Genomic DNA, 23,975 nt, shown 5'->3' with positions numbered 1-23,975 from the left:
CTCAGTAACACTTTGATATGCAATGCATACAAACTCCCAAGGGAGATTTCTGGACTGACCTACCATTAGCTTTCACCCCCAAATCTCTAGCTTCTACCGGTAAGTGCTGAAACCAGGCAGAAAAAGTCACTCTACAGCTGCACACCTCAGTGTGTCCACTGCACACAGACGGATGATTTCAGTTTCTTGTTCCTCTCAACCTTTTTTTTTTTTTTTTTTTAAACACACAGGCAGTTCAAGTTAAGACCCAATAAAACAGCCATACTTGTCAGCTGACAGAATACCTAAATAACTTCAAATTTTACACCACTGTAGCCAGGCAGGCCATCTCATGAGGAGAAACAGCATGGTGCTTTTTATGTAATTCCTCACTGATAGGTAAGAAGCGGTCATTCGCCTTTAGACTTCATCTTATGCTATTCAGTTTCTGCTACTGCTTTACCGAGTACAGGTTGTGAGAAAACACTAAATTCAAACCACTGGGCAAGAAACAAGTTGCAGAGAATTCTGTACTAGTATTCTTTTATAAATACTTCTATTCTTAATACTCTTTAGTTTTAAACATAGCAATACTGTTTTTAATCAGTGTTTATATAGGAAGAATCCATAAAAATAGGATTATTTGAACTGAACACGATATTGTGCTGGTGACCTTAATATGACTGTTCCTCAATCTATTGTAATTTTTAAGTTACACAAATATGCAGTAAATGAAGCTCTGGACTATGATATTTATCTGTCTTAAAATTTCCTTTATGGTCTGCCAACCTAAATTCTGATTTGAACTAAAATGGTAACTGATCTGGTATACACTCATTAGCAGAAAAACAAACAATGTATTTTTAAAAGTACAAAAAACAGATAAATTTTCAGCTCACAACAGAAGAGTTTAGTGACTATCCCAATGTACTATCTTTATTTTTTTCTTCTGACCGTACAAATGGAAGTATATTTTATTACACATTAAGCTTTTAGCTATAACTTCTTTCATTTAGCTATTGCTATTTCTTCTCTATCCCTTCCCCCCATTTTAAGTGAAACTATCAATTTTGAAATTTAGCAGATTTCACAAAGTGAGATAAAATAGTTTTAGAGGCTAAGTCAGTCCCAATGCTTATGTTTGCTTTTATGATTTGAAATTGCACTTCATGTTATTTTTACTATTTAAAAAATACCACTGTTGGGCAAAACATCCAACAGACTGGCTGGGAAAAACAGCGACTTCAGAGGGCTGCAGTGAAACTGACTGTGACAACAGCGTCTCAGATATGCAAAACAAATAAAACAGAAGGGGGAGGGGAAAAAGAGAATTACAGAGAGAATTACATAGATTTCTTTTTCTACAGTAACCTCAGGTATCATTTGTCAAAACATTTTAACTGTTGTATGACTCCAAGCATGAAGATGCAGTTAATGCATGTAATACATCACGAGATGAGAAAAAGAAAAGAAAGCGTTGTTCTAAAGTTTTCATTCCTTTTAACTTCTAATTAATATATCTTTGTTATCTGAGGAGCCTCCTGGGTATTTAGAGGGCTAAACTGCAATAAAAGTAAGGGACGTAAATGAAACCGATTAAGGTCGTCTTAGTCAATAAAAACGAATTGCATCAAGTGAGGGCAGCTGCCCCCGGCGGCAGCTGGCCTGCGAGGCGCAGAGGCAGAGGGTGCGGGTGCAACGCTGCGCCCCCGCGGAGGCGTAACACCTCCACCCCTGCCATCGCCTGCCCGCCAGCCCTCCTCGCACAGCCACAGGAAGCCGTTTGACAGTAACATTTCAACAGCCACATGGCTGTGCCGCGCAAACTCAGCCTCGCGGCCTCGTGGTGGTGTTGTTAACCTCCTTCCCAAAGCATGCCCAGACAGATCCGTTTTGCCCCAGCGAACACTGCGGTAAAAGTCCCTTCCTCGCCCTCTTCACCCAAAGAGAGGCACAGGGGCTCTGGCAGACCCGTCCTCAAAGATGCTCGCCCCAGCCAGAGGAGGTGCGTGTGCAGGAGCACGCACGTGCGTGCTGAGGGCTTGGCGGTGCCGCGAAGAGGCCCGCAAGGCGAAGCGGCATGCGAGCGCGCTGCTGGGGCGCTGCTGGGGCGCCCCCTCCCAGGCCCACCTCCCAGCCCCTCTGTACAAAACTACACAATGTATCAAAAAGACCCACATCCTTTCTATAAACGGGTTGGTAAACAAAGTCTGGCGGGTACTTCAGGCAAAAAGCCTTTGAGAAGTCCTCTGTTCAATTTGTGAGGGATGAAGTACCCCAGGTATTTATAAATAGCCTGGAAACCCCATCTATACACTGTCTGCGGACCACATGAGCTCCGCTCTTCCTCCACTAGGAGCGAATACTTACAACTGCTTCCTTCATCTAACTAAAGTTTCATCTGTGAAATCCTTTGAATACCAGGTATAATTTATATCATTCCTTTGGTGACAGGCTTCCGTCATCTTAGAAAGGCAGCATTAATGTCACCAATGACCAAAACGGGAGGAACCAACTCTGACTAGGCAACGTTTACAATACACATTTTTTGGTTTTAGTTGAAGAATGGGTCTGTATTGCTAGTGGACAGAAAATTCAGACTGCTAGATAAGGGGATTACTTGTAAAAAACATTTGAAATACAGTACCGCACAGGTATTTTTCATGAGCAATTAACACAGTTGCTAGCCTTCTCAGGTCTAAATTACATTTTATTTACTAGAAGCTGCACAGATACCTTCTTCCTTGAGAACACTGCAAACTGCTATTAAAAATCTCTTTATCCAATCTTCGCTATATGGAGATTTAAGGTATTCATACAAAGATAAAACATGAATCACAAAGAGGAATCAGAAGGCCTAGCAACTGGGTATTAACAACCCATTGAAAGCTTTTAATAACTGATTTTTTTTATTTAAAATATCTAAAGTAGAAGGAAGATGGATTTTAAAACATTTATACTTCAGACAGTAAATTCTTGGAGATTATTATAAGCCAGCAGTTAAGGCCTAAGTCCTAAACAGACAACACACACTAAACTTTCTGCATCTGAGTACTGCTATTTACTTCTGTGAAATACTGTGCATGCAATTAAGCACAGGCATAAATCTTTAATACCTACAGCCATATGCTGTATGAGGGGAATATCTGGCCTACAATAAAGACACACATTTCACAAAAATATTCTCAAAGTATATAAATAAATTTGGAAAGGGAATTAAAACTTTTTTTTTAAGTTAAGCTCTTCAATATTCAGTGTAAACATATTCCTCAAAGCACAGCTAACAGCATTTTGTTTTTAATGTTTAAGATGTGGAAGGCTATATATTATGGGAAAAGTTTTTTCTTTTGTTTTGTTTTAAGTTTACTTCTAAACTGAGGTAAGTTCAAGGAGAAGCGAGACGTTTTTGGAACTGGTAAAAAGATCAGTTCTTAACTCTAGACACAGCTCCTTCTTACGTCAGCGTCAACCTGTCTGACACTGGCATTTAGACAATACCTGAGGTCTATGTATGGTCTACAAACTATTACAGAAACAACTGGAATAAAGGCATAGATATGTCTGTGTAAGCACGAACAATGGAGAACATCTAAATTTTGGCCGGATTTTGATCTTTTATTAGCAGGCATAATTAACTCCCTTGTATAAATATTTTTATTATCAGCATTTTAATGAAAATGCTTGCTATTATATGGGCGAAATTACACAGTTTTGCAAAACGAGAAAATGGTATTTACCAAAAAAATTCAGTACATATTTCCAGCAGTCAAACAATGGGATATGATCTTAAGATTTATTGCTTAAAAAAAAAAGACAATTCTTTGATTTAGAAGAGTTGAAAAACATTAATATGTCATTTCGCTTCTCCCCAAACACACATGTAAACGTACCAGAATAACCATCAATAGCAACTGTTCTTATAAGAATGTTTTTCATGAAAAGTTCACTTCACCTCCCACACGTGTCAAGTTGACAAGGGAGGATCAATTCAAAATGCGAGCACCTATGTCCTAAGATAACCTTCACTGCTCAGTAGCAAGTCTGTCATCTGCTCAATTTTAGCTTGGTGAGGGATGTTGAAGGGTTTTTTGCTTTGCTTTGCTTTCATTTGTTTGTTTTTTAAAGCTTCATTAACGTGACGATTTGTAGCAATTTACTAACACAGAACCAATTTCCTCGTTTAGAAAGGCCACTTTTCAGTTAAAGGCTGAAAACTGGATCTTTGGTAAATGCTCACATTAGAAGAGATCAGAGTCTCTTTAAACTACTGTTTTGCTACCAGCCTCGATCAGATCTACCACTGAGAAGAATACACTTAGAAGAACAAACTTTGTGGAAAGCGGGCATACGTGCCTCTGTCTCCAACAAAATGGCCCTGTATCAGCACTACTGCTTCTTTCTCTCTCTCTCTCCCCTGCCTGTCCCCTGCCCCAAAAGGTACATACAATCTATTAAGCGAAGCAAGATCTGCAGCATCAAAACACTTCACCATTTATTTCTTACCAGTGTGATGTGGCACACGCTAACATCTCACTTCACATTACTCTGCACAGGAAGCAGACTAGCCTAGAATAGGCTTTGAAACTATCAGGTTCAAAAACTGCGAAACCAATCATGACAGAAACCTGTTTTAAACAGCGATGCAAGAGACTAACAAAGATCTGTCAGTGGATGTTCTTCCTATAAGGACCAAATTTCTTTAGCTTATTTTTAAATATAAAGGCTTCTTGAAGCTGATCTACTATGGACTGTCTTTGCATTTTCCCAAGTTCTAGGAGAGGATTCTTTTGTTCTTTTTTTGAAAAAAATCTGGATGAAGATACAAAAATACAAAGTTAGACGCTGACATAACTATGTAAATACACATATTACTCAGATTGTTTGGCTTTGGTTGAAGAAATAAGTACCAAAATAGCCTCCTTCTATCGTAGATTGTACGCTTCTTTGATAGAACCCAACTTTTTATTGTTTTCACCGCACCAGCCAGATTCATGATTAAGATTTCTAAGAAATTTTGTGAAACAAGAAATAAGCACTAATAAATGGTTTAAAAGAAAGTATGAAGTAATATCTGTAGTTTTGTACAAATAACCCCTTTGTTTTTTGGGTCAGCAATGCAAATTCATTATATTCTGATCTGCAGTCTAAGTCTGTTGTTGCTAGCAAGAAACAAATGATACATGAAACTTCAAATATCAAAAAATTAATTTCAAACCACATAAACTGTGAGTTGACACTTCAGCCTACATTTAAATATGCCTCATACATGTACGCATTCTCAGGCTAAACAAAAGAAAAAGAAATGAGGAGGAAGTCTAAGTTACTATTTTACAGGATCTAAAGTCCTCTCTAGACAGGAACAGTTCACCACATTTTGTTCTTCATATCAAATGTCTTTTAATAAATATTTTCCATTAAACTTGCCTCAAAACAGCATTCAGATATTTCCAAGCAACTGGGGGGTGGAGGGGGGGAACCCTCCTAGCCTGCATAATTTGCATAGAATTCTTCTTATATAGTAAAATTCACTGTTTGATATCATTCCATTTTTAGATATTCCTACACATAATTATAATGCAAATTTCTTCAATTTTGAGACTCATTTGGTTTTTTTTTGCATTATGTCACTATAGCTTATATTCTTGTTTCTTCAGGTTATTTGTTTAATAAGAACAAGATTCCCAGTTGCTACTATTACAACCACAGAATATTTTTTTTCAAGAATTTTCAGGTTGAAAATATTTGTAACACCTACTAAAGCCAACAACAAGTGCAATAATAGCACACCTGCCCACTAAAGCAAATGTTACATTAAATAAAACTAAATGTATACTGAAACAGCCATGTTACCAATTTACAGTAAATGCTCCCTAACTTCAATACAAACCATACACCACATGCATGGAGTCATCCATATTTTAAATGGACCAAATGTGCCGGAGCTGTTTCTCAAAATCAGGAACAAAGTTTGCCATTTTAAAAAACATACAAAGAAAAGAAACATCTATGTACAGACTGGCTGTAATCACCTGGTAGGACCTGTTTGCTTAACGTAGTTTTTAAAAATACTATTTTATTTAACCGGGGGGGGGGGGGGGGAGATGATCTGTTGTCACAATTTTATAACGTGCCCCTGTGTTTAGACTCCTGAGTAAGAGTGATTACTTATTCAGGCGCTGAGCAGCCACTAATTCTTCTGATTTCAATTGTAGCTGTATGTATTCAAAGCTTCTGAAAATCAAGCCACTTATTCAGGTACCTATATTTGAAAATTTTGGCCTCTTAAAGCTTTCAGCTAGCACACATGCTAGAGACACAAATCATTAACAACATAATCAGCATGAGCCCATAGCCAGTACACAAACAGTCTTGAGTGTCTATCATAAAAGAACAGAAATAACGAGGTGCAGGTAACCTTAGTGTTTACTTCCATTTAGGTTAAACTTAACAGTCTGATCTTGTCTGACAGCAACCCCAAACAACCTTTGGCTTTAGATTTAGGTCACTCCATGACAGAGCAGTACTTTGTTCCTAAAAACGTAGTCAAGAAAGGGATATTACCATGTGTTTATCCAAGTTGCTGGTGGTCTAGCTGATGTAGCCTACTGCTTTGGGAAAAATAGTTTAATGCCTCTAACAGCTGATTAGATGACAGTCACAGCTATGTGGAAAGTTTTAAGCAATTAACTGCCTTTGGAAAAAATTGTATAGCCTGAATTACCTCTTGCACTGCATGTCCTAGGATGGTCTGAAGACTGAAGGCAACAGCTGTCATCCCAGTAGGACTGTCTTGTTTTTTGTGTCATAATTATATGGTAATATTTCTGGAGGGCAACAAATTCTTTTTATAAAGCAGAAATAATAGCAAGTTGAGGCATGTCAGCTCTCAGTGACAGAGCAAGTTGCTGGAGTGACAAAGTGGCAGTGCTGCATCACTTGGGAAAACCAATAATGGCATACATAGCCTATAGCTTTAAGAAACCCAAGAAAGCAGCTTCGGGGAAGGAAAATGCATGTATACAAACACTGATAATAAATAATAATAAACAGAAGGTCTGTTCATTACATTATGCAGAACCTGGAAGAAATCATTCTTCATCTGCCTGCCTGCTCAGTCTGTATTTTAGTGCTGACTGCAGGAAATGCTTTCCAGTATTCCAAAGGAAATAGACATGCAGGTGGATGGCTTTGTGTATGTGACTTCATCACAACTCTGAAATAACCAACCGTAAGTCTACAAAACAGACTAAAACCACCCCAAAATAAATGAAAAAAAAATGCATGTAGATGCACACATCACATAGAAATCAGAAAGAGGGATTCATCATCAGCTCCTGGAGCCAAGAGGTTATCATGATGAAAATAGAAAATCTAGTTAGTAAAAAACATTTTGATTACATGACTTTCCCTTTGGAACAAATCAGCTAGAAGGAAGGAGTCAGATTTGACTTTGCCCTTTTATAAGCAATTGTCATAATTTTCAGAATTTCTAACAATGTTATATTCTAATTACAGAGTTATGTTAATCTAGTCTTACATACATGCACAAAAAGGTACAATACTGTTTATTACATTTCAATCTAAGAAATTAACAGATTACTACTTATTTTTATTGGCTGTGTGCCCAAATGCCCCAGCTCTGCAAGACCGATAGTGAAAAGGAAAATATTTGAGGCCTCAAAGAGCACAGATCTATGGTTGCCTGGAATGTGTAAACACCCAGAGCCTGTTTTACTTCCCACCCCCACTCTCACCATACACACCTCCTCTTCATAACCCCTCCTGGCATTACCTTGCAGTGCTGCTACTGAGCAGAGGGGAGAACGGTGTTGTAGTAACATCACAGAACAAAAATCGTGACATTTCGAGATACGAGAATTTGGATTTATTGAAATGTTATGGTACCACATAGATGGCTGCAGTCTAAAACACAAATGATACTGCATAAGACCAAAAAAAGAAAAATCGGTTGAACAGGCTTGTTATGCTACAGACCTGATAAACACAAATTAAGGCAATCCAAATGCTCTTCTCTAGATTATTCCTTGTACAACTAAAGATCAGCCAAAACAACTGTGATCACAGGTTCTGTTCTAGCAGAGAATACATACCACATTCCTACACAAGAAAAGGGATATTTTCATAAGAATCTACACAGTATAACAAAGCAATGCCAAAATTTAATGTTGGTATAAATTACCTTCTGTAAAAACAAAGATTATTACTTGCATAATGATAAATACACCCACTAAGCAGTAAGTCATAAAAATAAGATATCATCACATCCTTAAGACGTTTACAATATAATTAGATCAGTGGTTTTTAATCTCTTTAAATTTGTGGACCTATAAAGATACCTTGTACAGTGAATTTGAACTGAATAGCTAGAGACCTCCCTTTTTTCCCACAGACCTCAAAAATAGTCTGCATCTCCCCTAGCAGTTTGCAAGCCACTGGTTGAAACTACAAAATTAGAGAACTAGTAAATATTATTGCTGTTATTTACCTAGTCCTTTTAGTGTTCAAAAACAAAACAAACAAGAATATACAAAAATAGAAAATTGCAATTAAGATATATGACCAAATGGCCGTGTATGATGGGAAGCTCAGACAACCCGAGAGAATAAAACCGGGCGGGGGGGGGGGGGGGGAGCATGGCATAGCCTAGTATAGTTAAACACAGAAAGCAGCTACATGATGTTGTTTACAAACAGTAGGTCACACACTGCTATTGTACTTTTACTTTCTTTTAATTTTGCCACCTTCATGAATGCACGTGGCTAACATTCAAAAGAACTCATCTATAGACTAATGAGGGTAAAATGCTGGCTCAAAGGAGAGACAAGCAAACGGTCTGTCAGTAGAATATTTGCAAACAGTTGAAATCAATAATAAATTCAGCCTAACCAAGTGTAATGCATACAAACAGAAATTAAAAGACTGAAGCAACTGACAAATATATAAATGATGTTTCAGGCCACAGGGCATACATTCTCACACGCGTTAGCACGTTAAATAGGCTGGCAAGAGATTCTCTCCACTTCAGACACCAGAGATGTAACTACATATATATTTCCAAAGACAAAAACAATAATTAAGACAATGCTAACAGCATAAACATTTATACATTCATGTAAAACAACTATTAGGAGAATGTCTGAGTCCTCAAATGAGAAGTTTGAGTCAGAAAATTTATTTTTAAGATTTGAAGAAATAAACTTGATGCTTTTTCGGCATATTTTTCCCTACCCAGTGTTGATACAGGTACAGTAAGCACCAAGCAAAAAACAGTAAATTCAAATAAAACACAGACACCACATCCCCAATACAGAGACATACTACATTTGGGTGGGGAGGTGTGTGTGGGGGGTGCATTTAGGAACAGTGAAACTATATTTATTTCTATGGACAGTATCTAATAGGAAGGATGTGGCACTGTGCTGTGCACTGTCAGGCTTCTGCCTTCCAAGTGAGCCTCACTGGTGTCAACCAAGTCAGCTACTGGACTCACCTCAAGAATGCTTTGCTGAGATTGTATTAACTAGGTGGACTGAGGCAGGCTTTGTGTTACGGTCTGTACAACGCAATGAGATGCAGGCTGTTGAGATTCATAGCAGAAGGGATGAGAGAAAGTGTAGCTTCAGATTCTGCCCTTCTGATTGTGTAAAATGCGCAGGGCATACCTATGGCTGTGTGGGAAGGCTGGCGCCTGGTCTCAGCGGAGGATATGACACTCATAACCCTTACGCGGAAGACAAGCATCAGGGGCCGGGCTTGACACGTTAGGCTTTTGATATAATAGGTCACGGCTGGCAGCACAGTTGTGAGACTATGCACGATATGGAACAGGAATGACAAGAGAGCCCTGCCACTGCCTGCAAGATGCCTTATGGGTGGCTGCTGCTACGACCTTCTCAGACCTCCTCAGCCAGTGGGCTGGCCTGAAAAACTAAGGGCACTTGTCTGAAAAAGTCAGAGGTTCCAATCATCCATGTAAGCGGGTCATTCTTCAAAATATGTATCTGCACTCCCAATTGCTAGGTTTTACAATTTATACTGCAAATTAGTAAGCCTGTGTAAGTTTCAAAACAACCAACAAAAGCTTGGGCCCATTTAAAGGGACTGAGCTATAAATCTCAACTTTGTGTTTGTCAGCAACACAAACTTCAAAGAACATTGTTAGGATTCAGATAAGAATGGCATGCAAAATAGATAATGGCAGTTATATACATAAAAGAGTACTCAACTTAAAGAGGCTATGTAGGCTAGGGGAGAAGGAAGGAACACCATGTTCTCTATTCCATTAGAAGAATACTAACTTTCAAGACTAAAGCTAAAATCACATCATCAGTCACCTAAAGAAAGGCTCAAAAATGTTCACTTACATGGCCAAGAATCTGTACTGTCATCATGCAAGCCCTGATCCTAAAAGGCTTCTGCACATGCCAAATAAGTTTTTGCAATATTGAGGCCATGTTTGTAATAGGATTTGTTGAATGTTCAGAACACGAATAACCAACTCTCTGCTCGTTGGCATTACCCATGAATTGTGGAGCTGACAGAAGGGCAGAGGGGGAAGCTCTGAGGCAGAGAAAACACCCACTAAAATGGAATCTCCCCTTAAACTCCAGTGGCAACTCTAATAGTTCTTATCAGAAAAAAAGGATTTAAAAAAAAGGTTTAAAGGGGTTAGAAAAAAGGATGGAAAAAATCCAGAGATTTTTTCAGTGGCAGCTCTAATATCCTAAACCCAACTTTGTTAGCCAGGAAAATAATTTAAAGATTAACAGAAGATCAAGAAAATAAAGCAGTCATTACTTGTATCCCTAAGCCCACCGCCAAAAAAAACCTTTTTTTCCCATAATTTGCTATTGATACTTTGCTATTCTAGAATATAATTTGATGAAGAAGTAAGATTTTACTTTAACAAGTAGAATTTTACATTCATACTTTTTAATAAACCAGTAGTAAAAATAAATTGGCAATGTGTTTTGATCTTTAAAATTCATTAACAGTAACTAATAAAATCTTCATAGTAGTCCTGTAGGATGGTGGGCAGATAAATCATTTAAATTCCGCTATAATTATCCAGCTGTGGAAATGAGTGCACTACCAATTGCCTTGTAAATATTTTAAGAAACAGATTTTCTTTTTTAATAAATATATATTCAAATTCACTTTAAAAATAAGGAAAAATGTTGTACTCTAAAACAGCCCCATGGCGGTAGGTAGGAGCAAATAACATGTTTCTATGAAAGTATGCAACTAATTCATTGTAATTATCTAAACACTTCATCAATATGTATAGAATACACTACATTTCTTTTTAAAAGAGAAGAAATTAGATTTCTGTCTTTCAGACTGGACTACAGGTACATATGCACCTGCTACACACAACATACCTTCTCTCCAAAGCCACCATTCATTGACTATGATCATTCAAACTGACAATGTATAACTGCATTTAACATGTTGACATTAGAGGACACAAAGAACCCTTCCATGTTTCAAAAGGGTTTTTTTATCCAAAAATATGCTGCCAGTAAGGTAACGGATACCACAAATGTATTCTTTACTCTAAGTAAAATTTAAATTAAAAAATTTTATCCAGCAGTGAGCATATACGCATACATACACACAAAAATGTTAAAAAAAAAAAAACAGAAAACCAAACACACACACACACAAAGAGCCATTTCTGTAACCACAAAATAACATTGACATATTAGAAAATACCCACATACTATATATACCCCCATCATAACACCGAAGAAATTTGCAGGAATAAGAGAAGTGAAGGCACGTCATCTTAGCCAAGAAAAAAATAGTTCAAAAAATTCTGAAACAGTTTTTATTGGGTACTTGACAGTCAACAAGTTAAAATCAGCAGAGTCTAGCTTTTGAGCTAACCTACTACTGCTCTCCTCCTTCCCTGTACATTGCCCACTGTGGCCTAAATTAAATTCTATTTTTTACGTAACCTCTACCTAGCTTTACCAGACTATGTAGTAAAGACGTGTTGATGGTTTCCTGGAGAAGCTGATTTCATTCATCAGCACTAAAAGTAATCACTATGATAATGTTTTAGTACCTTTACGCTGTATATAATAAGTAGGGTTTTTTCTTCTATTCTAACATTTTATTTATGGCTATCCTTCCAGCTTGCCTTCTGTTTTTTTTTCACAAGCACATAAGACTTTGTGAGGATGAAGCTGGATGAATTTTTAGTATAGACTGTCACGCACTACTTTTAAACTAATTGGCTCATTTAAATCAACTAGCTATTTAAGATACTTACTGATGCAAGCAGAAGTATCAGAGCCTAGCATTTTTTAAATATAAAAACAGATTCTGACAAATACAAATGAGCATTCTTAATGAATTATAACACCAGCAATCCAAAAAAAATGGAGTAACAATCAAAATAGAATTAAAGAAACCTTCAATACCTTCCACACAGAATGACACAAACCCTGGGTCCTGTGAACACCATATAACGTTACCAAAAATCTACCTGCTTCTGTTTCTTCCTTTCATTTTTAAGAACTTGCATAGGAAAGAAGATATGTTCTTCATGAGAATAATCCATGTGCTTGCCTTTTATCTGTGACCTCCAGATTACATTATTCTATTTACAAAGTCAACAAATAAAAAGAAAATTATATTAACTAGCTAAAAGTACCAAAGCTTTTATTTTTTTTAAAAAAAGGAAAAAACTCAATCCCAAAAGTGAAAAAACAGCATCAAAGCTAAGCCAGAATGAGAGAGTTGAAAACATATAATTGGAAGTATTATCAATATCTTCTGAAAAATCAGAAAGAATTTGTTGTGTTTCAGTCAATTCCATAATCAAATTGCTTTCCTAGAGGTCTAACTGATGTGCGTAAATGGGTACAAGAAGATTTAAGTTTGTTTTGTAACTGTGAAAAGCACCAGATAGATATCCTTGGAAACTAATCCCTACAATATGAATAGGCACTGTCTGTGCTAGGATTCTCTCTCCTACACTGTCAGCAAGGCTCAACCCTATCTGTAAAGAAATACTAGGAAAGGGTAATTTTGCTTTGATCTCTCTGCTGAGACCAAGGTTTCCATTTTACTTGTAAGAGTAACCAACAAATGAATAGAAAAAAAATGGGGGGAAAATGAAAAGATTAGAATTTTGAAGTTGAATCCATCCCCCCTCCACTTATGGCACCCTAGCTGTCACCTCCCAGTCTCACCATGCTCAGTCAGATGTACAAACACAGCATCCATTCCTGTCCTTGCTGCATTTCGGCAAGCATATAATTTGAGGGTATTTCATGCCTGTCTTCTCCCAGCACCTGACACCAGCCTGACCCAGTCCCACAGTCATTCTACTGGCTTTGTACCACCTCAGGGATTCCTGAACAGAGTTGGACACCTGAGCGTATCCTAGTTGAAGGTATGAGAGCATATCCCATCACAGCACATTTCTCCAACCTCGGGATGATTCTTTTTTGCTCCAAGGCTATTTTTCAGACGTACGTGTGTGTGTGTGTGTGTGTTTACAATTATATATATAATTTTTACTTCACTTTGAGAAAAGATATGACAATTAGTCTAGTTCATTTTAAACAATTAACATTTGTGAAACTGATTACTGGTTAACAATCCCAATTGAGACTATGTGCTAACAACAGTGTTAATAATAATGGGTCTCTGGATGCACACATATCATCTGCCAGTAGCAACTACACTGAATGTACTGGTGGAGACAAAAAGCAACTTGTAGCTGCTCAACACTGAAGCTATCATATGGTTGTAAGACTTCCTAATTGTAAGTTACTAATACATATGGATTTGCAGAAGATACATATTTTTAATTAATTTTATAAAAATCTCATTTGTATGTTTACGATACACTGTGAAGGTCATTTCTTTCAGAAGTAATTCTTGAATGATTTTGCTGTAGGCTACTGGAATGTGTTAAAATCAGCAAAAATTCATCACTGTACATTTTTAAGCATAAAAATAATAAAAACCGTATACATGTTAATCTTAACAATACAACAGTGTCCTTTCATCAGTGCTGTTATAATACACTATTATTCTGTTCAGAAGTATAAATCATAAATAGTTGGCTTTACTCTTGAACTGCAGGGAATATTCTGCAGAGTCTGTGTTCGATGGTACAGGATTAATGAAGAGCTGATAGTGCTGCACCGCAAAATATAGCAGAAGCTGAAGTTATGTGTCCACTGCAGTTTGCTGGCTTCAAAAAGGAGCACAACAAATGTATTATTCCGCAGTATGACAAAGGGAATCTCTCCACTAAAAGCAAATCCTCCTTGTTTTCTTGAAGACAATGTCAAAGGATAGCTTCTAAATGTTTTTAATACCTGAGGGAAAAAAGTTGCTCCTTTGCTGTATCAATAATTTAGTGAAAAGTTGTGTTTCATTAGAAAAGAATTTCACTATGTTACCACATCTTTCCACATAACACAGTAACGACTTTATGCGATAAAACGCATTCTAAATCCACTACATAATAGTAAGAGGTTAAACTGTAACTTAGAGTTAGGGGATCAAATGAAATTTAGGTCAGTAAACTCAATTGCATTTTGAATGGTAGCAGAGTGATGTATAGAGTAGCCGTTACATATTAATGGGAGACATCACTTTTTAAAAAACCTTGTTTCACCCTCCAATGGTGGAGAGAGACAACAAAACTCAACACCTAATTTGACAGAAGTATTTTGATGAGTACATATATCTAACTATTATGCATTATTAGTGCTACTTATCTGCTCATAAACAGGCCACAGGTCTTATCATCTGAGCATCAAGAGGCACTGCTTTGCCCATGTATTTAGTGGACTATGTACCTTCTGATAATAAATGAGTAAGATTCAATGCCAAGACAAACTGTATTTATGCAATGCACTTAGCTAAAATGTTCAAATAATTATTCTTCATACTATAATACTTTACTATCGTCACGGATGCTGTAGGGCTTTGGGCATAAAATTCCATCATAACTTGCAGAATACTTAGAATTGTGAAATTCTAAATATACTTCAACTCAAATAGGACAAGCAGACATGTATTGATTGTCTGTACTACAAGCAGAGAAGGTCAAGAAATGGGGTTAAACACTGTGATGCACCTTCTATTGCATGAAGGCAACAAAATGACAAAAATGGAAGTCAAATCACCAGATGCACCTAACTCCAAGCCTCTTGTCCCACTGTGGCCATACTAGTAAACTAATGCGAAAAAAGTGATTCAGGGTTGAGAGCTGGACAGGAGATTATAGACGGAAAGATGGAAGATACAGGCTACAAGTACAAGCATATACTTTTTTTTTTTAATAAAAAAATGAAGAAATCCATCATAGTGCAATATTCTTAAGGCATCAATATCACTTAAACTAAATACAGACAAATATGTGCAAAAAAAGCAATACAAGATACCTGTGCTCCTTAACATACAAAACCAGTCATGTATGTGTCCATAGTTGAACAGAAAGGTTGCAGAAACAAGTTTATATATTTCTACGTAATTACTGCATTAGTAGTTCTTTGTCACAAGAAGAAAAATGGATAAGAAACTATGATCTTTTCTTATGACAATGAACATCCTTCTTTAATTCCACCTAGTTTTTACACCATCCTAACTTCAAGAGGCTTCTTTTGTTGTAAAGCAACATAGTCAGTCATTCTTAAATGCAATTTTATATTAATGACCAGACTTACACACACAAAAGAAAGCTTGAAATATTCACTTGCCTACCAGAGAAAAAGAAAAATATACTCAAATATATTTTTCACCTTTAGATGTTCATTTCAGTTGTGCCATATTAAAATGATAGATTTTGTATTTACAGGAAGGCTGTTATTCCTATGTAGAGCTGTAGTTCCAATGTTTTTGTTTAATTTCAACCAACTTGTCCAAGTAGGCCATTTGGTAGAAACCTATAAATGGCACCCAGGAGGTCTGGGTTCTTGCCGTAAAGAGGTCAGCTATTTCCTCCTAACTAAAAATAGTCAAGAGGAGTGAGGGAAGGGAGTTTAATTTAGCAGTTGAAAAAAAGTTTACAGAATTACTTCCATCTTGCCTCATGATGAAGATTGTGAAAAAAAATCTGCCCTCGAGAGTTACAAAAGCTTGATCATTTTATAGGCGTGCTGGTGTACATAATCCAAAATAATACTATGAATTAAAATAATAATAAAGAGAATGTAGGCTAGGCATTACACATTGGAAGGGTGAAGGAAAATGTACACCCTCTTTGTATAAAACAACCTGATTTAAAAACACTGGCACTTTCAGGTGCTAACAACCCTACTCTCTCCTACCAAATGAGGTCACAGTATTGTCCAGTAGATAAGGGACTACAACCAGCTGCTGTTCCTCAAGTCAGTTTTTTCCACCATTTACCTTCCTGGGTTTTTTTTGTCTCTTTCATTTACTCAGATTACAATCTTTTCAGGATAAGAACTGTCATGTAGGATATTCCCAAGATGGCCCCAATTTGAATGGGGGCCTCTTGGCACTGTTAAAATATAAACAATTCAAAATAGACTACAGCATGAATTCTAACACTGAAATTTAAAAGTTGTCAACAGAAAATAATAAGAGTTCTCTGAAGCAGTGACCAAAGCACTATATATCAGAAACACCATACTAAAGCCCTGGGATAGGTTTTCCAGCCAGATCACCAAGCTGAACAGAACTCAGAACATTGCTAAATCCAAAATGTGACTTATCTTCTACCAAGAACACCACCTCATCTGCGCTAAAGGATATTCTCCTCTATTCCTTCTCAAGCTCAAGGACGTAGGCCTTTAATAACCACTGCTACCTGAGGAGTCGCAATTCTGGAAGTTCCTCAAGGAGGCAAGGGACGTTATACATATCAAGAGGACAACAGGTCTACTTCTGGTCCTGTTGCCATGGAAATGGGAAAAGCCCATTTGTAAATAAACGCGAGGACTAAAACTGGAAAAACCGGCAGAGCATACACCTTACAGTTCTAAATACAGACATGCTGGCCTTCTCCATCAAGAATTTAATGTATGTTTGCTCTTTTGATACTCTTACTGTTGAGCAGATTTGCCACCCGCTGAAAAGAAGAACCACTAGCGTAATTCATAACAGGGGTATGACAGACACTGCACATGGAAGTTCTCTTACTAAATCAAGTTGGGGGGAGGGCAAAGGACATATTCAAATTACAACTTACTTTCAGAAGGGTGTGTGTGTGTGTGTGCGCAGCATCATAAGAGATTTGGACAGCTGCATAGCTGGCAGTGTTTACATGCATGAATTATTATTTATCCTCTTTGCTTCTGAAACAGACTTTTTAATCTTTGGGGGAGAAGAAACAACATTGGCTGTTCCTTAGCTCACTGAAGGTGTTAAACTGAGACAAATACAGCAGCTCTGCTTACATTTCTCCCAGTTTTACCATTATTGCATGTAGCCCAAGAAAGGTTTAAAGCATTTTTAATGTGCTAGCATCCTCCCTCTCTAGCTTTCCTTTTTCCTCCCACCCCCTCTACAAAGCTTCTGTGGGAAAGCTTCCCATTTTTACTATTACTGTCTTTGAGATGTTGCAACGTATAATTGTTACACACACATGCACACACACACAGAGAAAACACCTTAGGACAATTCTGCTGTGTTGCCAACAATATCTGCTATAACAGAAAGAACATATTTATTCCAAAACTTGTGCAGTGTTTCTATATTTGATAACATACTAAGTGTAGGACAGAAGGAGGCCTAAATCCAGCATGTGCAGTCACATGGTAAGCAAGGTATATTATATTAAATCTTGTATATGCCACATGAACAGTTTCAGTTAAAGGATCACTAACAAATGGGTTAAGGAAGAAAGATATGACATTGTATTTGTCACAAGTAAAGACTTTGTATTTATTACCCACAATCAGGTCTCCCTCTGGAACAATAAATTTAATTTTATACTATTAGCCTGAAATATCAATCTTGAAATTATAATTTTACACTCCATTTCATTCTGCTCATCATTTGAGGAGTGCTCCTTTCAATGGAGTATTTCAGTTTTCTGCAATATTTTCTTTTTTGTGAAACATTCAATTAACTACATCATTCCCCCTCCCCCCAAGCACGCACACATACACTTTTAAGAGTTGAGCTGTACATCAAGAGATACACTACACAAACTCTCACAGAGAAAAGCAAGAGACATGTTAAGTACAAGGTGAAGGAAAACCTTTATTCAGTCTGAACACTGACTTTGAGAAATTAACATGCAACTCTAACTTTTAGGGTGTGGTTTTGTTTTGTTTTTTTTCCTTTTTGTGGCGTGCAGGATGTCTACTCGACAATTCAACAATATATAATTAAATAGGTCAAGGGTCATTGGCTTTACATCATACTACACTAACATTCAGCCTTACTCCGTATTAAACCAAAATACTACTAGACCAGCTGCTGAGAGCAGAACAGCACCATAAAACGGGGGCAACAGTGGAGAGAAAGGTGCCCCCCGGCCTCCCGCGGCGCTGCGGGGCGCAGCGAGCACCCCACCTGCGCGGTAGCACCTTGCCCTTCCAGCCACAGAAAACCAAACCACCGCTGCACGGGTCGGCCTGAAGACGCGTGCAACAGGTCCGTGGTTCTGCCTTCCTGCACCGCCGCAGAGCTCCGCGTTTTACCCCAGTCCCACCGAGGAGGGCTTTCCCCGGGCGCACCAGCGTGCTTCCAGCGCTCCGTAACGCTTTTAAGTTAGTTGGCAGCGGCATAAATCACAGTGGGGGGGGGGGGGGGAGGAGGAGGGGGGAGGAATTAACTTGTTTACCTACTTGGAAGTAAACTTCGATTTACTGGAGTGGTCGGCTCCTCCGCCTGCTGCTGATTCAAACCCTGGCGATGAATGGGCTCCCCTCCCCCACTCGGGCTCTACAAACTCCACACTTCAGTGTGAATACCTCGCATTTTTCTCCCTTATCTTTTTTTTTTTAGAAAAAAATTTTTAATAATATCTTCGAACTAGGGAGCCACTTCAGAAACTCCCCCCTCCCCCCAAACACACACACTCAGCAAACAGCTTCTCGCCCAATTCAAACGAAGATTAAAACACACCGACCGAAGACGGCAACCCCAAACAAATTTCTCCTCTCCCTTGCTCTCCCGGAGCGATCACGTTTTTGCCACCGTTCTGCCGGAGAGGAAAAAAAAAAAAAAAAAAAGCCAGGGTTCAAAAACTTCGTCATAACAGACAAGGACTGAGCTAATCCTCTCTTTCAAAAAAAAAGGGGGGGGGGGGAGAGAGAAAGGCACGGGTTGCCAGCACTCAGCAATGGCTCGAGGTTCGCCCAGCAGCAGCAGCAGCCTCAGTCGCAGCGGGGACGAGGCGGGGAGCCCCGGCCGGCAGCGGCCGCCGCCCGCCCGCCTCACGCCGAGGGGCGCGGAGCCGCCCGCACCCCGCCGCCCCGGCGAGGCGAGAGGAGCCGCGCCGCGGCCGGGTAGCGGCGTTTGTCACCTCGGCGCGCACAAAAAGGGCCCAAACGATGAATAATCCGCCTCGGAAACTCACCTCGCTCAGCGGGCGTTAAAGGCACAGCTCCCGCTCCTCGAGGCGGCGGCGGCGGCGGGAGGTGGGGGTGTGTGGGGGGGGGAAGCCTCAACTTCTGCGGGCGGCGCACGCAGAGACTTTCCCTCACTTGCCGCGCATGGTGCAACTCCTCTTCCCCCGGGGTCCCGGCCAGCCTGCGAGGAGACTGTAAATCCCCCCTCGCCGCCGCCGCACACCCTCCTCCTCCCCCCCCTCCGCACACACAGAGAGCACAAGGAAGTCCCGGAGAGTGGGAAGGGGAAAATGGAAAGTTTGGGGGCAGAATGGCGGTCAGGAGGTGCCGCCGCTTGGCGCGGCTCCGTTGGCGGTTGGCGGGGCCGGTGCGGGCGCGCGGCGGCGGCGGCGGCGGCGGCGGGAGCGGCGCTGAGGGGAGCCGGCCGCGCCCGGGGCCCGCCGCCGCCGCCCCGGCCGGCGGGAGGGGCAGCGGGTCGGGGCGGCGGGGGGCGACCGGCGGGTCCCCACGACGGGAGGGGGAGGGGGGCCCCCTGCGCCGTCCCACCCCGCTCCCTCCCTGCCTCCCCTCCCCCCTCATCTCGCACCCCACAACGGTACCGCCGCCAGCAACGTCTCCCCGCTGCGCCCTCAGGTAACTCCTGCCCCGCACTTTTACAGGGTGTCCTCGCTAATACTGTGTTTTAACACCGCCACCCCGTAAAACACTAACAAACCAGCCCCCCCAACACACACACAGAGGAGAAAATCTCTCCCCTCCCCCACACGCCTGGAAAAATGAAGTATTAACCTTGTGAGCTCGGCAATAAGGAGCAAAAATACCTAATACACATGGACAGGGGCTTTTCCCCACAGCTGCCCTCCCCCCCGGCACGTACAGTGGGGGGTTGTGTGCCCAAGATACGCCTGTGTCACACGGCCCCATTAGCCTGGGTGACTCCGGGTTATTAACTGCTGCTGCGGCTATTATTATTATCATTATCATTCCTGCTTAAGTTTCAGCCTGGTTGGAAATGTCTTCCCTGCGAAGAGGTTCGCAAAAATCAGCTTTGGCAACGGTCAGCTGAAATAAACCTAAATTCACATTGTTTGGACCCTCGAGAGCATAAACAAGAGGGAAGGCGCGATTTTTTTTGTACGCCAGAGCAGGCACGCTCTAATTAACCAAATTGGACATACGCCGCAGAACCGTTTTCTGTTTTTCAAGGCTATTCCAGTTTTTAGAAAGTGGTTCCCTCTGCACTGAGACAGCAAAAGCCTGGTTCTCGGTGCTGTAATTTGAAACATCAGATCGCAAGACAATGGAGTGTTTTTTTCAAGTTTTAAAATAGCTGGGAGCTCACCAGTCAACACGGCACACAATCGGAAATAAATTTCTCTAATCGTAGGACCTGGCTGATGTAAAAATAATGTTGCTACAGCACCGTCAGAGCACGCTAAAAAATGTGGGCTTACACAGTCTCCATAATTGTGAATCAGCAGAATGGATTTTATTACTTATCAGGGAGCAATTCAACACCCAGAAAAACGCAGTTGCTCTTTTGCCTGGAACATACCCTCCTCTCCTTATTTTTCTCTGGATGCGCGCGGCTCGGTCCTGCGATATTGCATTCAGTGGGGAGAAGAAGGGAGCGACACAAAACCCCGTGCACGCAAATGATGCAACACTGCCCCGGTTGCGTGTGCTTCCCCTCCCCCGCGCCTCCGCCGGAGCGAGCGCCGCGGTTTTTTCCGCCTGTAGGGTCACTTTGTGGTTGATTGATTCTCCTTTCGCCTTGCTCAGTCATTCAGATTTGGAAAGTAAATAACAAGTTGACATCATTACAGCTTTCTGCATTACTGTGACACATTCCTCGGCTACCGCGCGATGCCGACTAGCTGCGCACCACAAAACCGCCGCCGCCGGAGCCGCCGCCGCCGCCGCGTAGCGCCGTGCTCCCGCCCCGGGGCGAAGCCGCCTCGGTTATGCCCAGCTTGAGCCGCCGGCCTCGCCTGCTGCCCCTGTAACGCAGTGCCCCCTTCGTTAAGCCCTGTCCCCACCGCCACCCCGCCCCGGCTGTGAGTGCAGGCATGCCTCGCGCTTCTTTTTTTTCGGTGGTCAAAGCATGCGGCTGTCCTGGCCTCCTAGCTTGCACCGGGCAAGTAATAAGATTATCTGAGTGCTGCCTGGATGTCTGCTTTGATATGCTAATCCCGGTAACCACGATAGTCACTTAGCATCACAATTCATAATTTTTTTTTCAAATGACCTTTCTGCTTTTTTTTTGTCCTATTTTGACATTAAAGGGAATTTCATGCTTGTTATACGTTTAGCCTAGAGCCTATTTACTTGCTGTCACTGAAAGTTCTTATGGAAAAATATGATGCCATTAAAGGCAGCAAAACAAAGACCATTGCTATGTACATCAACATATATGTTGAAACGAGAAATCTTGAAACATAGGAAATGTTATTACAGGCTAACTTTAAAGTGATTCATTTTCATCTTCAGGATCTAGAGATTACAGTGCAAGGCAATTATCATTTAGACAGACACATATTCAAATTCCTCTCATTCTATACAAACGCCCATTTGTTTGGTTTCTTTCTTTTTTTTTTTTTGGAAAAACTATATTAGGTTTTAAAGGTTTGTGTTACTTAATCTAAACAAACAAAAAATATACTGAGATGGTACTGAATTTTACTTCCCACACTTTTTCTTTGTTCCTGCTTTTTTTTTTAAGTTCAATGGGCTTACAAATGATGTAAGCTGATCAAAAAATTGAGTCACGGTCTTAAGTCAAGATTTTTGTAACTGCCATGGCTTGGTCATTCAGCAAGGAGATTGTTATCATTTACACTCATTTTATGTTCTGTGGAGAGTAATCCAGCTTTGGTAAAATTGGGTGAAACTCTCATCCACTCCAGTTGTCCCAGTTCTTGCCATTCAACATTGTTTTGCTAGCTCAGCACTGTGAGTTTTATAGTTGCAAAACAGAAGCGTTGTATCACAAGGAAACACCAGAACATGTGGGATTTCTGAAGTAGCACCTGGCTAGGTGAGTGGTAGTATTCCAGGTTTGCCTAAATGCAGCCTTCAAAGCCATGTTTGATTTTTCAGCAGCTGAGGAGCAGCACATGCTCATCCTCCCCAGCCTGGATGCTCTGGCCACGTAACCTACCCAGTGGCTGAACCTTTGGCTCAGCAAGCCGTCATGTCGCAGCTGGGCACCTGGCGGCTTGGTCATCCAAATGTGCCTTTCTCCCAGGCCAGAGCCCTGCCACACACTGCCTTTTGTGGAGCGGCCGGGGAGGCAGAGCTACTCAAAGGACAACAGGTAGGATGTATCATGGGGAACCAAAGGTATTGCAAGGGCATGGAAGTTGCAACATCATTTTGATAAAATGGAGTGACTTTTACTCCATTTTAATTGGGCACAACTGCTGTATGTTAGCACCTTAGTGTAATGCCTGCAGCAAGTAGGACAAGAAGAAGAGGGCAAGTCTGAAGAGTGTCTGGCTATCCTTGCTTTCTGACCTGCTTCCTTTCCAGTTCTAAATTGTCTTTACATAGCTGTGTCTGAGAGAGAGCAATTGCAGGAATGGTCTTAGCTACACTGGGAAGCCAGGCAGGCTACAGCTAGCTCCTAGAGAGAAAAGGTTAAATATTGATGTAATGTTTGCCTAGAACTTAAAATGAAGTCTATCAAGGAACTTGTTTTTTTCTAGCTACACTTGGCTAAGAGTACCAGCACAGAACTGATGAAAAAGACTTGTTTTTTCAGTTAAAATAAAAAAAATAAATAAATAAAATGACGATAGGGAAAAAGATAGAAGAGTGAATTATTGCTGTTATTATTATAATGATTTTGACCTTTGTGTAACAGAAGATCCCCAAATGACCATGTATAAAAGAAATCCCTAGATTTTTAAGAGTCTTTTTTTTGTTTGTTTTATGACTTCAGACACATTGACTGTGATTTGCAGTAGTGCTCAGGTCCTATAATTCCAGATGAAGGAAGCCATAGTTGTGGTTTCTTACCCTTGCTAAAATGGAAACCCAAACCTGAAATGATCAAAGTCAAGGGCTGGCAGTGCTGGCCTACTGCAGAGATAATGGGATCATAAGACAAAATATTTTGCATTTTAAAAGATTAAAGTCATTGTCTTTTCTAATGCTTCATCACATTGTATTGTGTTGGTAACTGTTTCTGACTCTGGTTTCCTCCACACCATGTTTTCCTATTCTCTCACCATACAGAGGAAAGTAAGTTCTTTTGAATAAGAGAATCACTTAAAAATAAACAATTGGTTTTACTTTTATGGATCTATAGTTAAATGCTACTTCTCACAAAAAAATCTGAAATACTGATTAATTATTTGCTCCCCTTATGAACTGTAAGAAATGCAAATCTATTAATCTCATAAAGTTTTAAAGAGAATGAATATGAAAATTTTTGATATGATAGTGAAGACC

General features: G+C 40.1%; 1 protein-coding gene across 3 annotated transcripts in view; it reads right to left on the bottom strand.

The window, feature by feature from the left end:
- Window positions 1-19,875, bottom strand: part of TBL1X (transducin beta like 1 X-linked) — a 210,438-nt gene extending 190,563 nt beyond the window's left edge. For all 3 annotated transcript variants that reach the window (XM_067296336.1, XM_067296356.1, XM_067296383.1), the window contains exon 1: window positions 19,529-19,875. The gene's annotated coding sequence lies outside the window, so the exon portion shown is untranslated. The remainder of the gene's footprint in view (window positions 1-19,528) is intronic.
- Between the last annotated feature and the right edge of the window lie 4,100 nt (window positions 19,876-23,975).

Source organism: Apteryx mantelli, chromosome 1, assembly GCF_036417845.1.
Source record: "Apteryx mantelli isolate bAptMan1 chromosome 1, bAptMan1.hap1, whole genome shotgun sequence".
NCBI lineage: Eukaryota > Metazoa > Chordata > Aves > Apterygiformes > Apterygidae > Apteryx > Apteryx mantelli.
Note: the sequence above shows the minus strand (reverse complement) of the source record. Positions and strands in the feature narration are given on the sequence as shown.